We start from the raw sequence: 20,017 nt of genomic DNA, 5'->3' as shown, positions 1-20,017 counted from the left end.
ACTCCTTATCAGGGAAATGCAAATCAAAACTACAATGAGATATCACTTCACGCCTCTCAGAATGGCTAAAATAAAAAACACAGGAGACAATTGTTGGTGAGGATGTGGAGTAAAAGGAACTCTCTTGCACTGTTGGTGGGAATGCAAACTGATGCAGCCACTGTGGAAAACAGTATAGATGCTCCTCAAAAACTTAAAAACAGAACTACCCTATGATCTAGCAATCACACTACGGGGTATTAACCCAAAGAATACAAAAATACTAATTCAAAGGGAGATAAATGGAACCTGATGTTTTTAGCAGCATTATCTACAATAGTTAAGATATAGAAACAGCCCAAGTGTCCACCAACTGATGAATAAAGAAGACATAGTATATATATACAATACAACATTATTCAGGCATAAGAAAGAATGAAATCTTGCCATTTGCAACAACATGGATGGAGCTAGAGCATAATGCTCAGCAAAATAGAGAAAGACAAATACCATATGATTTCACTGATATATAGAATTTAAGAAACAAGCCCAAAAAATGGGCAAAGGAAAGAAAGAGAGAGAGAGAGAGAGAAATATTAAGCAGACTCTTAACTCGAGAACTGATGGTTACCAGAGGGGAGGTGGGTGGGAGAATGAGTTAAATAGGTGATGGGGATTAAGGAGGGCACTTGTCATGATGAACACTGGGTGATGTATGGAATTGTTGAATCACTGTATTGTACACCTGAAAACTAGTATAACACTATATGTTAACTATACTGGAATTTAAAATTAAATTTTAAAAATAATTGTGTGGTTCAATTAGACCCATTTTCCCACATGACAAATATATATTCACTACATTTTGCTCTCAGGTAATATTTGTACAACAAAAAACCTGGAATGGTTCCCAAAGTATCAATCTGTTAGTCTGTGCCAAGTAAGATAGCTGAATACATATAACCAAAGTAGTCAAAAAGAGCCAATTTGATGGCAGTATATAGGCCTGTCCTGGTTGCGGAGACTAACAGATAAGTGTAAATCCATATTTCTACTTTGAAACCAAAAGTATGCACTATGTCTAGATATTTGGTTTTTGGAATTATATTCAGGTTTGGTCTTTAATAATAGACACTCTAAATCTTTTGGTCATGCTATCTCCATCCTCGAGTGTCACTGAATTACAGGCAATGCATATTTTTCATAATTGGCCACATTTGAAAATCCTGGCACAGAACAGATGACCCATTTTCCTGCTGATGAAAGACCAGGTATGACACTTAGGTTGGTAATACACATTCTTAGACTTCATCCCAGAAAATGTAAGAACTCAAAATGAGGAGCTTTCATTTTTTAAAAAATATTTTATTTATTCATGAGAGACACAGAGGGAGAGGCAGAGACACAGGCAGAGGAAGAAACAGGCTCCATGCAGGGAGCCCGATGTGGGACTTGATCCCGGGACTCCAGGATCACGCCCTGGGCCGAAGGCAGACGCTCAACCGCTGAGCCACCCAGGGATCCCTGAGGAGCTTTCCATACAGTTCTTTCCTATTGCCTTTGCAAAGAATGTATGATATGTTGACGAAAAGCGGAAATGCATCACCTATATTATAATGTATAGTTTCATCTTGAAGAAGTAGTTTAGGGCAGCCCGGGTGGCTCAGCAGTATACACCGCCTTCAGCCCAGGGCGTGATCCTGGAGTCCCGGCATCGAGTCCCGCGCCGGGGTCCCTGCATGGAGCCTGCTTCTCCCTCTGCCTGTGTCTCTGCCTCTCTCTCTCTCTCTCTCTCTCTCTCTCTCTCTGTGTCTCTCATGAATAAATAAATAAAATCTTAAAAAAAAGAAGTAGTTTATACATTGATAGTTGGGGAAATCTATGATAGTGTAGAATTCAGTACATGTGATAGAGAATTATTAAAAATACCAAACTGAATCACTTTGCATATTCCATAAAATTTTGGAACAGTCTTAATTAGTCAAGAATGAGCCAAAACCATGAAAAATGAACTTAGAGACTTGACAGGACTGCAAAGCCCAAAAATAAACACTTTTTATTTTACTGTGCTTTGATGTAGTTACTAAGAATTTTACTGGGTACATATAATTTTTACCTCAGTGTTGAGCAGCCATTGTGGCAAGAGAAAATTTTAGTTCCCAATACTTGTGATTTTTAAAAAGATTTTATTAATTTATTTTAGAGAAAGAGGGTGGAGGGGAACGTAGGGAGGGAGAGGGACAGGCAGACTCTGCGCTGAGCACAGAGCCCCATGTGGGGCTCAATCCCATGACCCCCGAGATCATGACCAGAGCTGAAACCAAGAGTCACTCAACCAACTGAGCCACTCAGGCGCCCCAATACTTGTGTTTAAGCACAAGTATTCTTAAAGGATAGAACGAAACAAAAGATTTTACCATTTGCTTTGGGGTTATAACAAAAGTTATTGAAAGACACCCTTTGGATGTGTATTATTATTATTATTATTATTAAAGATTTTATTTATTTATTCATGAGAGACACAGAGAGAAGCAGGACATAGGCAGAGGGAGAAGCAGGCTCACTTTGGGGAGCCCGATGTAGGACTTGATCCCAGGACCACGCCCTGAGCTGTAGGCAGACAACCACTGAGCCACCCAGGTGCCCCAGGATATATATTATTATTATATATTTTCTTTTCCTACGTGTCTCTCTGTTCATATAATGCTATATGCCTCATTTAAGCTTGTTGAGATCGGCCAGGTCAGCAAAACCTAGAACCAGACCAACCACAAGAGGATGATTCGGGTTGGTAGAGAGTTGACATCAGGGAAATCATAGGAACCTGGCTGTTGACCATAGGCACAACACTCCCACCAACCTAAGTGCTTATCAATGGATGAATGGATAAAGAAAATGTCACACACACGCACACACACACACACACACACACCCTGGAATACTATTAGTCATAAAAACAAGGAAATGTCACCATCTGCAATGAAATGCGTGGACCTTGCAGGTATTACACTCAAAGAAATAACTCAAAGAAAGATAATGTATGTTCTCATCATATATGGAATTTTAAAAACAAACAAACAAAACAACCACAACAACAAAAACCTCATAGAACCAGAGAACAGATTGGTGGTGACCAGAGTCAGAGGTCAGAAGGTGGGGCAAAATGAGTGAAGGGGATCAAAAGGTAAACTTCCAGTAACAGAGCTTCCAGAAAAATAATAAGTCACAGAGTTGTAATATACAGTATATTGCCTATAGTTCATAATCATGTATTATATGTTTGAAAGTGGCTAGGAGAGTAGGCCTTAAAAGTTTTCATCACAAGAAAAAACATTCATGACTCTGTATGGTGATAGATGTTATTTAGATTTACTGTGGTGATCATTTCACAATATGTACAAATGTTGAATCATTCAATATAAGGTTATATATCACCTCTATATCAATTTTTAAAAATTTCAAAAGTTAAAAAAATGCAACACTCCCACCTCCAGGAGCACTTTGGGTTGGGAGTCATGGTGAGACTCTAGCTCTGTAAGAACTGGATGCCAAGCAAAACTCAGACATACAAGAAACTATATTTATAGGGACTGGCATGCAATTCAAGTGGTTTTTATCAATAACAGCCATATCAGAGCTCTATTACCAGAACAAAGTGTAGAAATAGAGCAGAACCATCAAACAGACTGATTTTATGAGTGGATAATAGGTAGAGTTTATTATAATGTTCCTGTCTGTGGCCTGATTTTTACCAGAGCCTGGAGCAAGGTTAATCTTATCAGTAGGATATTGTGGCCCTGATTGTGGTATTGGAGACCAGAATTAGTTAAATCACTTCTCTGTAAATAAGTCACTTCTTTTAGTACAAGAGTTGCAAACTATGGCCTGCTGCCTGTTTTTGCACGGTTCACCAGCTAAGAATGATTTTGACATTTGTAGGCTGAAACAAATCAAAGGACGAATAATATTTTCACAACACATGAACACTTCTGAAATTCAAATTTCAAGGTCCATAAATAAAGATTTATTGTAACAGAGCCACACCTATCTATTTATATATTGTCCATGGCTGCTTTCATGTTACAGTGACAGAGTTGAGTACTTATGACAGATTCTACACAGCCTGCAAAGCCTCAAATATTTACTCTTGGACCTTTATAGAAAAGGTTTGCCAACCCTGGTTTGGTGTCTAAACTCCACGGATACGCAGAAATCTCCTACCCCAATAATTAGGGCCTGATCATGTCTAATTCCCTAAGAAGTTGCACTCAATTCTGATAGAAGTAGCAGAGAGAAGTTAGCAATCAACAAGTATGATGGTTTTGTGCTATTGAAGCACTGGCAGATAGAGGAGTTGAATGAGACAAAGTGTAGGAGGTGGCCTTCTATTAACCTCGGCCTTTCCCTGCCCTGCTCTGCCAGAGGCTCAGAGTAGTCTGCCGAATACGGCCTGAGAGAGCGAGATATTAGGATATTGGGTATTTCGTTCTGCCAGCACCAGTGACAGATAGACATGGCTGTCCAAGTTCCTCTGTCCGGTGTATGTTCCCTGACCTGTGTCCTCTTCTCTGACGCAACAGTGTTGGGCTAAGCTCTATGATTGACTTTTTGCCTTGGTTTTTTAATTTAATTTAATTTTTTTATTCATGAGAGACACACAGAGAGAGGCAGAGACACAGGCAGAGGGAGAAGCAGGCTCCCTGCCAGAAGCCCGATGCAGGATTCCATCCCAGGACCTCAAGATCATACCCTGAGCTAAAGGTCGATGCTCAACCACTGAGCCACCCAGGCGCCCCTTGCCCTGGGTTTTCTGATTAGGGCTACAATTCCCACCTTGAGGGTACCAGCCTGATCGGTCAGTGCTCTGATTCTCTAAGAAATCCTTTCTACCATCATGGTCCCTGGGAGCTGGATTCTGCTCTGAGTGGCTTCCTCTTCTAGTTGGTATCTTGCTCTAATCCCAGTAGACCATCTGATACCAGGTCTTACCCTCAAATGTTTAGCCCTGCTGCTGTCCCTTACCCCAACTCCAGAACCTGATCATCCTTTGAATACAACTCAAACTTGCCTCGTTTTTCAAACCCTTCCCTCTTCTTCCTTTTGCTGAGTTCCCAGCCATACATTGTGGTTCAGTTTATATTAATTATAATAGCCAACAGATCTTACAAATTACTTACAAATGAGAAGATCAACTCTCAGGTCCACAAATGTGGAATATACCTACCAGTTCAGTCTAAGAACTAAGGAATTTGTCATCGCATATCCTCCAGGAAGTGCCTTGGATATCAAAACTAAGTTAAATGTGGTAAATAGTCTTTAGTGAGTCAATTCTGAATTAATTTATTTTTGATCCCTCATTTTAAAAAAAAGCTAAATAAGGGCACCTGTGTGGCTCAGTCAGTGAAGTGTCTGCCTTTGACTCGGGTCATAATTCCAGGGTCCTGGGATCAAGCCCCACATTGGGCTTCCTGCTTAACAGGGAACTTGCTTCTCTCTCTCCCTCTGCCTGCTGCTTGTGTGCGTGCTCTTTCTCTGTCAAATAAATAAATAAAATAGTTTTGTAAAGCCAAATAAACAAAAGTGAGGAGAAATAAAAATGACTATAGTAAGTCTGCCCCCTGAATAAAGAGGAGAAAGTGGAGGAGACCCAAAATTTGAAGCCATATGCAGAGAGGTTAAGTTGTGCTAAGGTATGTCATGGCCTATCACTTCAGTTCCCTCTTTCATTTCTGCCAGTTATCTCACAAACTGACTCCTTTAATGCCTAAATCTTTACAAGGAGAATCTCCAAGTAAAATCTCCCATTGTACAGTTACATTCCAGCATTTAGCAACCAGAACATTATAGGTACTGAGCAAACGAGAAAGGATTCCAGCTTATCACCACCTTCTGTCTCTACCCACAGAGGCTAAATGAAAGGACGACTGTGGTGCTTGGCGATTGCCCATTGGATATCAGGCAAAAATTCTGTGCTGTCACGGGAAAGTGGTGGTGGAGGTGGAGTGGGGGTGGAGATTTGTGTCGAACTGACCTCCCCTGGCTAATTATTCAGAACTATTTCCCTGTAGGGGCACCATCCATATCTTTTGTGTGACTGCTGAACCAGACCACAGCAAAGCAGGTCCAATCAGTTAAGCAATCTTAAAGATCTAGCAATGCATTTTCCCTCTGGGTTCATGCTGCTGTGAATGGTCAGAAGATTCTAAAGATGGCCGAACTGATTTGATGATCATGCCTCAAGGTTCAATGTAGCTACCATGCATAGCTATGCATTTTTTACATTTATTGTTAACAGCTCATCCTCTGCCCTAACACTTCTAATACATAAAAAAAATTTAATAGCTCTTGGCTAGGGCCTAGCACATAGTAGGCAGTATAAATATTTGTTGACTGGCATTTAATGACTAACTGTACAAGTTGTAGCAGAATAATACAGACATTGTCTTGAAAGTGGAGTATGACTTACATTAGGCCAGTGGTTCTTATCAGGGGATGATTTTGCTACTCATTCCCAAGGGGCATTTGGCAATGTCTGGAGACATTTGGGGCTGTCACAAAAGAGAGTGGCCTCTACTGAATAGATGCCACAGGAATGCCACAAAACATCCCACAATGCACAAGATATTCCCTTTAAAAAAATGTTATCTGGTCCAAAATGTTAAGAGTCCAAGGTTGAGAAACCCCAGATTAGTCAGATAGGAGATATGGAACAATTTGGCTTTTTAAAAGTGGATAAGGAGGAACAAATAAATAAAGCACAGAGGGTTTTTAGGGGAGTGAAACTGTTTTGTAGGATACTTAATGGTGGATACATGTCATTATACATTTGTTGAAGCCCATAGAATATGCAATATCGATAGTGAATCATTTTTTTAAAAGATTTATTTGTTTTTTTTGAGAGAGAGAGAGAGAGAGAGAGATAATCCTCAACCAGGCTTCCAGCTAAGCACAGAGCACAACATGTGTCTCAATTCTAGGACCCTGAGTTCATGACCTGAGTTGAAATCAAGAGCCAGCCGCTTAACTGACTGAGCCACCCAGGTGCCCTCAACATCAACAGTGAATCTTTTTTTTTTTTTTTTTTTTAGATTTTATTTATTTATTTGACAAAGAGAAAGAGAGCACAAGTAGGCAGTGTGGCAGGCAGAGGGAGAGGAATAAGCAGGCACTCTACTGAGCAGAGAGCCTGGAGAGCCCAATGCGGGCTCGATCCCAGGACCCTGAGATCATGACCTGAGCCGAAGGACACTCAACTGACTGAGCCACCCAGGTGCCCCAACAATGTACCTTAAAGTAAGCTGCAGACTTGGAGTGATAAAGATATGTGTGTGCAGGTTCATGAACTGTAACAAATGGTGCAGGATATTGGTAATGGGGGAGGTCCATGTGTGCATATGAGCAGGGGGTATATGGGATCTCTGTATTTTCTGTTCCATTTTGCTGTGAACCCCAAAATACTCTTTAAAATGGTCTATTTTTTAAAAAGTATGAGTAGCTGGAAATAGAATTTTGGTTTTCAAAATAGAGTCAGGTTGTATTTATTGTGAAATATTTTGGAGGAAACTGGTTTTAGACTTTAAGGATTATCTGATGCTTCATATTGATAAATGTTGTCATGTGACATATTTTCCTAAATTAACTTTTTCTTTCCATACAGTTTTTGTTAAAAGGGAAATTATTTCCATCAGCTACCTTAGTTAAGACCAATTTCCAGGTGTGCCTGGGTGGCTCAGTGGTTGAACATCTGCCTTGGCTCAGGGCACAATTCTAGGGTCCTTGGATTGAGTCCCTGTATGGAGCAGGGAGCCTGTTTCTCCATCTGCCTGTGTCTCTGCCTCTCTCTCTCTCTGTCTCTGATGAATAAATAAATAGTATTTTTTAAAAAAAATTTTTAATACAATATCAAGATCTAGAAAATTCTGTGATACAAAAAGAGAAGAAAAGAGTACTAGTGAGAGAAACTTCAGTCTTCAATCTGCTAGACTTACTGGCAAGGGTAGTCAGTACAATCTGCTATATCCAAAATTCCATTCACAAAGAGCAGCATGATCTTGTAGATCCAAGTTATTTCCAATAGACCAAAAATAGACTCAAGACTATAAAAAAATCTCCCAACCAATTCTTTTTTTAAAGCAGATATTCCTCGAATTACTGAAATATAAACATTATTGAGGACTTTTAACATTGGTTGGTGTTCTGGTTATTTTTTTTCTTTTTTTCAGACTTCAGAAATTAAATGTCAAGCACTGTAATAACAAAGTGCGAAGATTATACATTTAAACTCATGAAAATGCAGGGAATGTGCAGGACTCTCTAAGTGACAGGACATGTGCAATCTGTATGTCTAACTGTTACAATTATAAGAAATAGTTTATCCAAAACCCAACATAATTTATTGCCTAGCATTTAGAATTTCATGCTATTATCAAGGCCTACATATCATTGTGACTTTTATGAAAGGGAAGATTTTTTAGCTTTTGCCAAGTTCAAATACTCAGCCAAGTATTTCATTCCCAGGAATTTTTTTTTTTTTTAGTACCTAGAACCGTAATCTATTATTATGGGTATAGTTTATGAATCAGTAAGACTGGCTACTTCCTCTGCTGAACTCCTCAAGGTCAGGGACCATCTCTTATTCATCTAATAGTACAATGCCTACCTAGTGCACTTCCTGGCATCACTAGAGGAGATCAATGAATGTATATTGGATTTTATTGACTATATGAGCATTAACTGCTAACCATTCACACATGAAAATCAGATTTCAAGTAATTATACATCATTAAACCCCATCCTGTGTTCATTTAAATTTCATATGTTTAGATTCTCAGGAAATAAGAAATGGTTTTCTCATATATGAGTAAAACTTCCTAAACTATGCTCTGCGGATATCATTTTTTAATTTGAAAAACACTTATGATCTAGGAGTGTCCTAACATTTTTACCACATGAATTATTACATAGTTAATGGCATAGGAACTCCATCAATGTGAAATATCTATAGGATTTGTAGACTCGTGCTATATTTACCCTATATTTCCCTAAACCAGTTCTATCTGATCATTTTTTAAAAGATTTATTTATTTATTTATTTATTTATTTATTTATTTATTTATGAAAAACACAGAGAGAGGCAGAGCCATAGGCAGAGGAAGAAGCAGGCTCCATGCAGGGAGCCGGATGTGGGACTTGATCCCAGGGCCCCTGGATCATGATCTGAGCTGAAGGCGGATGCTCAACCACTGAGCCACCCAGGCATCCCCAATCATTAAAATTAGTATATTGTCAGTCATCCATCAAATGTCAAACCAGTTTGTTGAGTTACTTCTGATACTAAGATCACCAAGATCAGCTGGAATTGCTGACAGGAAAAGGATTTTTCCATAATGATAATCAGAGGATTTATTCAGCCCTTAAGTTCCAATAGTATTTATTGATCCACTGCTTTATTATACAGAATTCATTTTCTGGATAGGCACAATAGGAGAGAGAACTTCAGTTTCTTTTTTTAAGATTTTATTTATTCATGAGAGACACACACACACACACACACACACACACACACACACACACAGGCAGAGGGAGAAGCAGGCTCCTTGCAGGGAGCCCCATGCGGGACTCGATCCCAGACCGGGATCAAGCCCTGAGCTGAAGGCAGACACTCAACGGCTGCACCACCCAGGCGTCCTGAGAACTTCAATTTCTAAAATGGCATAGGAAGAAGAGACTTTTCTTCATAGAGCTAGAATGTGCTATATGGTTATCATTACATATCTTTTAGGAAATCAAATCTTCTAGGAAATCACAGACAGATGTACAATAAAAAAAAAAAACCTTGATGATAGCTGAGCAAAAGCCACTCAAGACAGAAAATCGTTAAGTTCTAACTTCACAGAGTTCTAACTTGCTGTACAATGTGAATCTCGGTTTTCCCTCCTTAACTGTGGAAGGAAGGAAAACTGGAATTATTTTTCTACTAAAGCCTTCAGAAGTGAAAGTGATAACAACTGTCCAACTTTAGTAGGAAACAGAATTCGTGGTTTCTGTGTCTTCACCGTTTCTTTCACAGGAATAAAAGAAACAATTTGGAAATTAAAAGTAGGTACACAAAGAAAGATCCATCAAAACGTTAATACTCAAACTATGACAATAACAACAGAAAAAACAAGGAAGGTATTACTCACTTGAGAGTGGCTCTAACCTCTCCGTGAGTGGAGACACTTCCAGTTGTACCTCATGGAGACAGTGGAGGTTTGTATCTTCTAATTTAGTGATACTCAAACTTTACTTGCATACAATAATCACCCAAAATTTGTCATAATGTAGATTTCAGGGGCACCTGGGTGGCTCAGTCAATTAAGCATCTGACCCTTAGTTTTGGCTCAGGTCATGATCTCAGAGTCATGAGATCGAGCCCTGCATTGGACTCCACGCTGGGGGTAGAGGCTGCTTAAGATTCTTTCTCCCTCTCCCTCTGCCCCTTCCTCCTCCTCTGTCTCTCTCCCAAGAAAGAAAGAAAGAGAGGGAGAGAGAGAAAAAGAAAGAAAGAAGAAAAGAAAAGAAAAAAGAATGTAGGTTTCAGATTCTCTACCTCCGGAGTTTCTGATGCAAAACCAGTATTTGAAATCGGGATCTAGTCTTGTTCTCAAGTGGGGTTTCTAAGTTTTTCTTAGATTGAGACATAATTCACATACCATTCAAATTCACCCATTTAAAATATACAATTCTAAGTTTCTTAGTATATTCACAGAGTTGTGCAACCACCATCACAATCTAATTTGAGTATTTTCATCACCCCAAAAGAATACTCATACCTATTAGTATCACCCTTTATTCAGCCCTTCCCCCTGGCCCTGGCAAACATCTACTTTCTCTATATATAGATTTGCCTATCCCAGACATTTCATATAAATGGGATCATACAATAATGTGTTCTTTTTTTTTTTTCGGATCTTATTTATTTATTCATGAGATACACAGAGACAGAGGCAGAGACATAGGGAGAGGGAGAACCAGGCTCCCTGTGGGGAGCCTGACGTGGGACTTGATCCCAGGACCCCAGGATCACAACCAAGGCAGACGCTCAACCACTGAGCTACCCAGGTGCCCCACAATAATGTGTTGTCAGGCTTCTGTCGCTTAGTGTTTTCCAGGTTCATCTATACAGTAGATACATCTGTCAGTACCTCATTCTTTTCAGTGCCAAGTACTGTTGCATTGTGTGGCTATGTAACATGTTTATCCATTCATCAGTCGATGGACACTTGGGTTGTTTCCATTTCTTGACTATTATGCATAATGCCACTATGAACATTCATATTCAAGTTTCTGCATGGACATTATTTCTAAGTGCTTTAAAAAAAACCAGAAAGCTTTGTTAAATTGAGGGAACATTTCTTTTTCTTTTTAATAGTTTTTTTAAAAGATTTTATTTGTTTATTAGAGATACAGAGAGAGAGAGAGAGAGAGAGAGAGAGGCAGAGGGAGAAGCAGGCTCCATGCAGGGAGCCCAACGTGGGACTCGATTCCGGGTCTCCAGGATTCTTGGATCCCGCCCTGGACCAAAGGTGGCGCTACACCGCTGAGCCACTCGGGCTGCCCTGAGGGAACATTTCTAATTGAATACTTTTGTAAGTAGTCATGGGCGGTCCATACAAAATAATGACTAGAGTGACCCATTAGAGCAGTGACCAGCGACTGGTAAGGGTTAAAGGCTTTCAGAGGAACTTTGATGATAGAATAGTTCACATTCTGTGGCAGCTGGAAAAGACAAAACAGAGACCAAAGAAAGAATGTAACTTTTTATCCTTATTAATAGAAAAAATATAAAAATGAGTGACTGTAAGAAGCAAGCCAGACCTCCATAAAGTGTCTGATCTCATCTGCCTTCTGACATGGTCAATAGCATAGTTTATTATAGTGGTTTTAAAGAAATAGTAGGAAAATTCAAAAGCAGTTAGCCTAACCAGTTCATTGTGTGAGAAAAATATCAAAATGCCTAAGAGGAAACTGATTCCTTAGAATAAGAAATGAACCTAAAATACAGAAATAAGGGGAGAAACGCTATTATTTTCACTCCCACCCCCACCCCCTGCACATGGTAAAAATACAGAGTGCAATTCACACAAAGCCTAAGCTACACTATGCCTTTTGTTCAGTTTTTCCTTGTGTTGTATGTGGAGCTAAAGCATACTTCTCTGGCTCAAAGCAGGCTTAGTAAGTCAGGCCTTTTTTTAAACAACTTCTTAAATTCATGAATGGACTAAATCTATGGTGGAAGTTCAAATACCATCCATGTGGATTTTAGGCCTAGAAAAACCTCATCATCCAGAACTTAGGCTTTTTCTCCCATAATTAAAAAAATGATAAAGATAATGATTAATTTGTTGGGGCCTATTCAATCACGTTTCTCTAGTGGCCACAAAAATCAACCATTTTTAAATCACTCTTTTCCCAGGTGTCTTAACCTCTTGCATGACAGCCAGCTAGACTGTGAACAAACTCTGATTTAGTTGTCAAAAAAGTTGATTTTTAAAAATCTGTTACTTTGTGTCATAGTGACTGATCTTTAGGCGTTCTCACAAACCTAGTTCTGTGGCTCTTTTGTAGGCAAAAGTAGGCTGTGGGGCTCTAAGGGTTTTTTCAACTTAGGAGAAATTAGCAACAGGGATGAAAATAGCTCTGTTGACTTATCAACCTAATAATCCGCAGCACTATTACCAAAGAAGATTAAAATATGGTCCTGCCCTGGAAGAGCCAATACTCTTGCTGAAAATAACGAGACACATGCATCATGGAGTTCGAGAATATCATAAGATATTACATTATCTCTGCCAAAGGAATTCAGACATGGGAGAGATAAACGTGGGCTCAAACAGTTAAAGATGACATTGTGGATAAAGTAAGATTTAAGCTGAGTCTGAAGTTTGGGGAGGATTTGATCAGAATAAGGGAAGAGTATTTCTGGAATGGGCAAGAGTGTGAACAGTGACTGAGCTGAAAGATTTAACATAATGTGGAATGGAAGACACATGCTTAGAAACAAATGAGAAGCAAGGGTATATAAATTGGAGAGCCAGATCCTGATGAGTCTTGGAAATTAGGCAGACATCCAGAAGCTGCTTCTGCCGAAACTTGGGAGAGTCTCACCAGAGCTGAGTGTGTCCAGCTGGATTTTATTCAAAGAGAGCTGCCTGACTATTAAAGAAATAAAAACCAAGAGTGGGGATATGGGGAAGAGGGTGGATAAGGAACTTGCAGATGTGGCCAATCCAATTCCAAGAATAATTAACCAGTGTATACTATGTGCATTCCAGGCACTGGTTCGGATGCTTCCAGGGATTAAAGGATGAACAAGGGTCCCTGATCTCGTGGAGTTTACAGTCCAGACGTGCATATTGTTGATGCCAGCAAGAAAGTAATGTATGTTTTAAATACAAACAAGGAACAAAGGGGGCACAGAATAAGCATTAATTCTATCATGCTATATTAATTTTATCAAGAGAAAAAGCGACTTTTTCATTCAATATGAAAAATATCAGGCTTTTAGCACTGGCAAGGTAGTGGGCTTGGTCAAGGTAGGGGATCCAGCAAATACAACAGAAAGAAGTAGGCTATGTTTGGGGAAACGCAAGAAGCTTAGCCAGTCACCAAAGGAGGATGCGTAGAATAGTAGAGAATTGTGTGAAAGCTGAAAAAGTTGGTTAGGGCCAGAGGGATGGAAAAAAAGTCAGAGAGAGGAATTTGGACCTAGCAGATGATTTGTAGTCACTGTAAGTTCTTGAGGGGGAGTGAACTGCTGTTCTCATATTTATCGAATCTACTATATGAAAAGCCCCAGGCCACGAAAGCAGTGTGTGAGTAATTAGCCTGGCAACAGTATACAGAACATATTTGAAAGTGGGTGATATTGAGGTCAGGAAGGTCAACCAGGAAGATGTCTTTTATAGTATCTGTTATAGTAACCTAAGGGTGACGAGATGAGAGAATAGTGGAAGGATAAAAGAGAAAAAGGAGTCAATACATGACCAACATTTCAAAGGAAATGGTGTTAAGTTGTCATGGCTAAGAACATACATCCCATAAAGTAGATGAAGGAGCTAGAGATGCCTGATGTATAGAGCCCCAGTGATTAGGAGACTCTTAGTTTCAACTGGCAAACACAGAGATTATATTGCAAGAACTAACTGAATTGGGGTGGTTGGGTGCTACGGTATTTATTTCTAGTTGATTTGAAGTGTCAGGTGACCAGTATTCCATTGGATTACTCTGATTAAAACATGGATCTGGGAGATATTTGAAGCCACGAGATTAAATGAGTTTCTGAGGAGTGAGGGAAGGAAGGAAACAAATATTTTTTAATGCTTTTATGTTCCAGACAATGAATGTGAAGAAGAAAAGTAGAAGTGTGAAGAATAGAGTCTTGGGCGAAATGTCCAAAGTTAAGGGACAGAGAAGGGGTCAGCAAACAAGAAGGACTAGAAATTGTCAAAAACGTAGAAAGGGAATCTACAGACAATGTGTTGCTGAAAACAAAGAATAATTTTAGGAACACAGGGAAGGATCAAATAATTTGAGTATTCAGAAAGATTAAAAATGACAATAAAAGCTTTGCATTTGGTAAGGCTCCTTGGTGACACTGAATTCAATTCCATCTCACAAATACTTCTTGCACATCTCCTGTATAATTAGCATCAGAGGCCTAAAAACACCCTCATGGAGAATACAGTCTAGAAGAAAGACTAGTAAACTGTCAATTACAAGACAAACTATTAAGTGCAACATAGGGAGACATAGGATACTAATGTAGCACATAAGGTGTGCCACCTATCCCAGATTGGAATGATCTGGAAGGTTTTTTGGAGGAAGTAACATTTAAACCAGGACCTATAGGATGAGTTGGAATTAGCTAAATGAGAGGCAAGGGGCGACCTGAGCGGGAAATACCCAATGTGGTGATCCAGAGAGAAAAGGAAGTATGACCACACAACTGAAAGAAATAGAGATTTTGTAGAGAGATTGTTGAAGAGGTCAGCAGGGGTCAGCTGATGAAGAATGTTATAGAGCCGCAAGAATGTTATAGAGCCGCATCAAAGACTTTGAATTTAATCCAGATTGGTATTGGGAAACTGCAGAAGGGTTTTAGCAGGAGAATGATACAATCAATTTTGCTTCAGAAAGATCCCTCTGAAGAAAAAAAAAAAAAGATCTCTCTGACTGCATGTACACTGGGGCAAGATTAAGGTCAGGTTGACCAATAATGAGGCTATTTGGGCAGTTTAAGAGAGAGATGATGGTGTTAATAGGAACGGAGAGGAGTGGGTGGACTCAATAAATATGTCGAAAGTAGCACTGACAGTTCTTGCTGACTAGTTGGTGTGGGAGATTTGGGGAAAGAGAAGAACCAAGAATGACGCCAATATTTTTGGCCAGGACAACTGAGTGGATGGATGCTGATATAAAATACACTGGAACTTCCTCTTTTTCCTGGAACCATGGAGGGTGCAGAAGAGAAGAAGAAGAAGGTTCCTGCTGTGCCGGAAACCCTTAAGAAAAAGTGAAGGAACTTCGTGGAGTTGAAGATCAAGCGTCTGAGAAAAAAGTTTGCCCAAAAGATGCTTTGAAAGGCAAGGAGGAAGCTTATCTATGAAAAGGCTAAGCATTACCACAAGGAATACAGGCAGATGTACAGAACTGAGATTCGCATGGCGAGGATGGCAAGAAAAGCCGGCAACTTCTACGTGCCTGCAGAACCCAAGTTGGCATTTGTCATCAGGGTCAGAGGTATCAGTGGTGTGAGCCCAAAGGTTCCAAAGGTGTTGCAGCTTCTTTGCCTTCGCCAGATCTTCAATGGCACCTTTGTTAAGCTCAACAAGGCTTCAGTTAACATGCTAAGAATTGTGGAACCATATATAGCATGGGGGTACCCAAACCTGAAGTCAGTGAATGAATTGATCTACAAGCGTGGTTATGGCAAGATCAACAAGAAGCGAATAGCCCTGACAGATAACACATTGATTGCTCGGTTTCTTGGTAAATATGGCATCATCTGCATGGAGGATCTGATTCACGAGATCTATACTATTGGAAAACATTTCAAAGAAGCCAACAACTTTTTATGGCCCTTCAAATTATCTTCTCCACCAGCAGAATGAAGAAAAAGACCACCCATTTTGTAGAAGGTGGAGATGCTGGCAACAGGGAAGACCAGATCAATAGGCTTATTAGAAGGATGAACTAAGGTATCTACCATGATTATTTTTGTAATCTGGTCAGTTAATAAATGATGACTACTTTCAAATGGAAAAAAAAATAAAATACACTGGATGAGGAGTAGTTTTGAGAATATAATATGATAAGTTCCATTTTGAACATGTTTATTTTATTTTATTTTATAAGATTTTATTTATTCATTCATGAGAGACAGAGTGAGAGAGGCAGAGACATAGGCAGAGGGAGAAGCAGGCTCTTCGCAGGGAGCCCGATGTGGAACTTGATCCCGGGGTCATTTCCTGAGCCGGAGGCAGATGCTCAACCACTAAGCCACCCAAGTGCTCCTGAACATATTGATAAGGTGCTCACTGGACATCGTAGTGGTGGTATGTGGTAGGCAATTGGCTAACCGTATCTCAAGTTCAGGAGGAAGATTTAGTTCAGAGTTAGAGATTTGGGGGACAATAGCAAGTAGTTGGTAATTGAATCCTTGAGAGAAAATGAGATATCCCTACGTGAGGGTAAAGTAAGTTGGTGTAGTGTGAGATGAGAGATCTGAAGACAGTAACACTGAATAATACAAACATTTAAGGGCTGATCAAACAAAAGAGATTTGACAAAAACAAAACAAAACATCAAAAAAAAAAAAACAAAACAAAAACAAAAACCTGGGAAGGAAGCATGTGTGTCCCAGCAAAGAAATAAGACTGCAATTTCATAAGTCAGTAGCAAAGGGCTTTTCTAATGGAGGAAGCCTATCTCATTGGATGATTGATGGGGGGCGGGGGGGGGGGCAACAGAGAGGAATACAGTGCAGATGTGGCTAAGGAAGCCATAAATGCTACTGCAAGGTCTTTCCAGAAACAGGGTAGCACAAGAGTGAAGACTCATCGAGGAGACTCTTCTTCTTTTATTTTTATTTCATTATTTTTTTTATATTTTTAATTTATTCATGAGACAAAGAGAGAGCGGCAGAGACATAGACAGAGGGAGAAGCAAGCTCCTTGCAGGGAGCCCAAAGCAGGACTCGATCCCAGGACCCTGGGATCATGCTCTGAGCCAAAAGCAGATGCTCAACCACTAAGCCACCCAGGTGTCCCAGACTCTTCTTCCTTTAATAAGAACAAGAATGATAGGACAAAGAGTGGGAGATGGGCTATTGGTAGCAGAGGAAGCTTGCACTGGATGGCCAAAACTTATTAGTGAAGTAGGAGTTGAGGTTTCTGCAGAGCATGCATGTGAGGAAAGGGAAAACAAATTAGATGGAAGAAAGAGTTGTGCCTTAAATGCCTCAAAGTTGCAAATGTCACCATTCCTGACAATTATTCACTTATAAGTGAGCTACTTTTAAGTAGTATTTGTGGATATTTAAGTGGTTGTACAACACATCAGTAAATCTAAAACATGTTAGAGTTGCAGGACTAGAAGATGCTGGAGATATGAGGTAGAAAAGTAATATTTTCTCATAATCCTCTTAGCATAATAAGACTGGTTTACACAGTCTAAAAGACTAAGTCTGGAGTGCCTGGGTGGGGGGCTCAATTGTTAAGTGTCCAGCTCTTGGTTTCAGCTCAGATCATGATCTCAGGGTCCTGAGATCAAGCCCTGTGTCAGGCTCCATGCTAAGCAGGGAGTCTGCTTGAAGATTCTCTCCCTCTGCCCCTTCCCCTGGTCTCTCTCTCTCTTTCTCTCTCTCTATGTCAAAATAAATAAATAAATTTTTTTAAAAGAAGAAGTCTGAGAGGTTATTCTTAGATATAATTAAATATACTGACATAGCTTTAAGGTTTAGCATCAATAATAAAAGTTCTAATTTTGATATAGTATTAATGATCATAATAGATATCACTTAATGAGTGCCTACTTATGCCAGGTCTGACACTTGTTCCACTTTATACTCAGCAGATTCCCACCAAGGCATGTATTCCTACTACCACCACCACCACCACCAGCACCCCCCGCCCTGGGGACTTTTAGCAATGTCTGAAGATATTTTTGTCACAATTTGGAGGGGGTAGTTGTGGATAGAGGCCCATGATGCTGCTACATAATCCTACAATGCACAGGACAGGCTCCCACAATAAAGCATTATGCCACCCGAAATGTCAACAGTGTCAAGGTGGAGAAACCCATTGACATTAGGGAGAACTATACCTCCCTTGCTGGATTGTTGTGTGAATTACACAAAACGATAGGTATAAGTCTCTCTACTATAAATATAAGGAAATGGAAAATTGGGGAGGTTAAATAACTTGCCCAGGGTCACATGACAAGGTCTGAAGAAGAACCAGATTTTGAACCCATCTGCCTGATTCCAAAGTCAAATTTTTATTTTTTTATTTTTTTAAATATTTTTTTTAATTTTTATTTATTTATGATAGTCACAGAGAGATAGAGAGAGAGGCAGAGACACAGGCAGAGGGAGAAGCAGGCTCCATGCACCGGGAGCCTGATGTGGGATTCGATCCCGGGTCTCCAGGATCGCGCCCTGGGCCAAAGGCAGGCGCCAAACCGCTGCGCCACCCAGGGATCCCCAAAGTCAAATTTTTAAAAAAGATTTTATTTATTCATTCATGAGAGACACAGAGAGAAAGAGAGAGGCAGAGACACAGGCAGAGGGAGAAGCAGGCCCCATGCAGGGAGCCCGATGTGGGACTCAAACCCGGGACTCCAGGATCACACCCTGGGCCAAAGGCAGGCGCTAAACCACTGAGCTACCCAGGGATCCCCCCAAATCAACTTTAAATCACTATATACATTGCCACTTTGTATTCAAAACACACAAACTACCATAAAACCCATATAACTCTTATGACTAATTTGTCCTAAAAATGCCTTTGTTAGTACCCTAAAATCTGCATACCTCCTAAGTTTATGTAGGATCCATCTGTCAACTCTAAACCTTTTCCATCCAAGAATAACAGAATAGCTTTGTCCTATAGAAAACAGATTTGAGTCAGGCGCATCAGATGTGTACATACCAACATGACATGTTTTACCACTCATGGGTACCTTCCAACTGAAAAGCTTTTGTGTGATGGCCAGTTATGGATCCATTCTCTATTTCCACACAACGTCCCCATGATGAGATGGATTCTTTCTGGGCTTTATATCACAATTGGACTTCTGTGCTGACACCATCCATCACGCCAACTGCCCAAGTGCCTCTCGACAATCACTAGGCAGGAGCCAAACTCCAAGGTACACAAATACAGGTTAAAAAGTCCTTGGTGACTATGGAGCTTTGGTGGGTTTCTTTAGTTTGTTGCTTTGTTTTGCATTTGCTATTTTTGTTACAATGGTTATAGTGAACTTCTTTGGAGGACTGTACCAGCAAAATAAAACAGAATAACTGCAATTATCCCTAAAAGAGGTAGATTTTTGCAAAAAGCCTGACTTCCATATTGAACATTTTCCCAATTTGTTTTCCTCAGGGTATGAGTGCAAATAATTATATGGTTTATATCCTCTTCTCTTATGTACCTAAAGTGACCTGCTCATCGCAGTTTCCCCAGAACGCTCATATTGAAAACTGAAATTCCACTTACTGGGAATCCCTTCAGTCCCAGGCAACAGCAATACTCTAGCCTTAGGTATTATCTGGAGATTAATAACTAATGCTGAAGAACAAAAGCTAATATTACTAGTATTTGTTGAGGTTCAATCAGAAGAAGGTTTAGTATCAGAATTCAACTTGATGAGTATTGATCATCATTTCTGGCCCTCACCTGTTTTTTTTCTTCTAAAGATTTTTGAAAGAGGAAAACTCCATCAAACCCTAATATTACATCAATAGATTGCTGGTGGGATCCTCTCACAGGATGCC

At 39.9% G+C, this 20,017-nt stretch overlaps 1 pseudogene; it reads left to right on the top strand.

Moving 5' to 3' along the window:
• Nucleotides 1–15,473: 15,473 nt before the first annotated feature.
• LOC121483178 lies at nucleotides 15,474–16,261 on the top strand (annotated as a pseudogene).
• The last annotated feature ends 3,756 nt before the right edge of the window (nucleotides 16,262–20,017 follow it).

This window comes from Vulpes lagopus, chromosome X (genome assembly GCF_018345385.1).
Source record: "Vulpes lagopus strain Blue_001 chromosome X, ASM1834538v1, whole genome shotgun sequence".
Taxonomy (NCBI): Eukaryota; Metazoa; Chordata; class Mammalia; order Carnivora; family Canidae; genus Vulpes; species Vulpes lagopus.
Note: the sequence above shows the minus strand (reverse complement) of the source record. Positions and strands in the feature narration are given on the sequence as shown.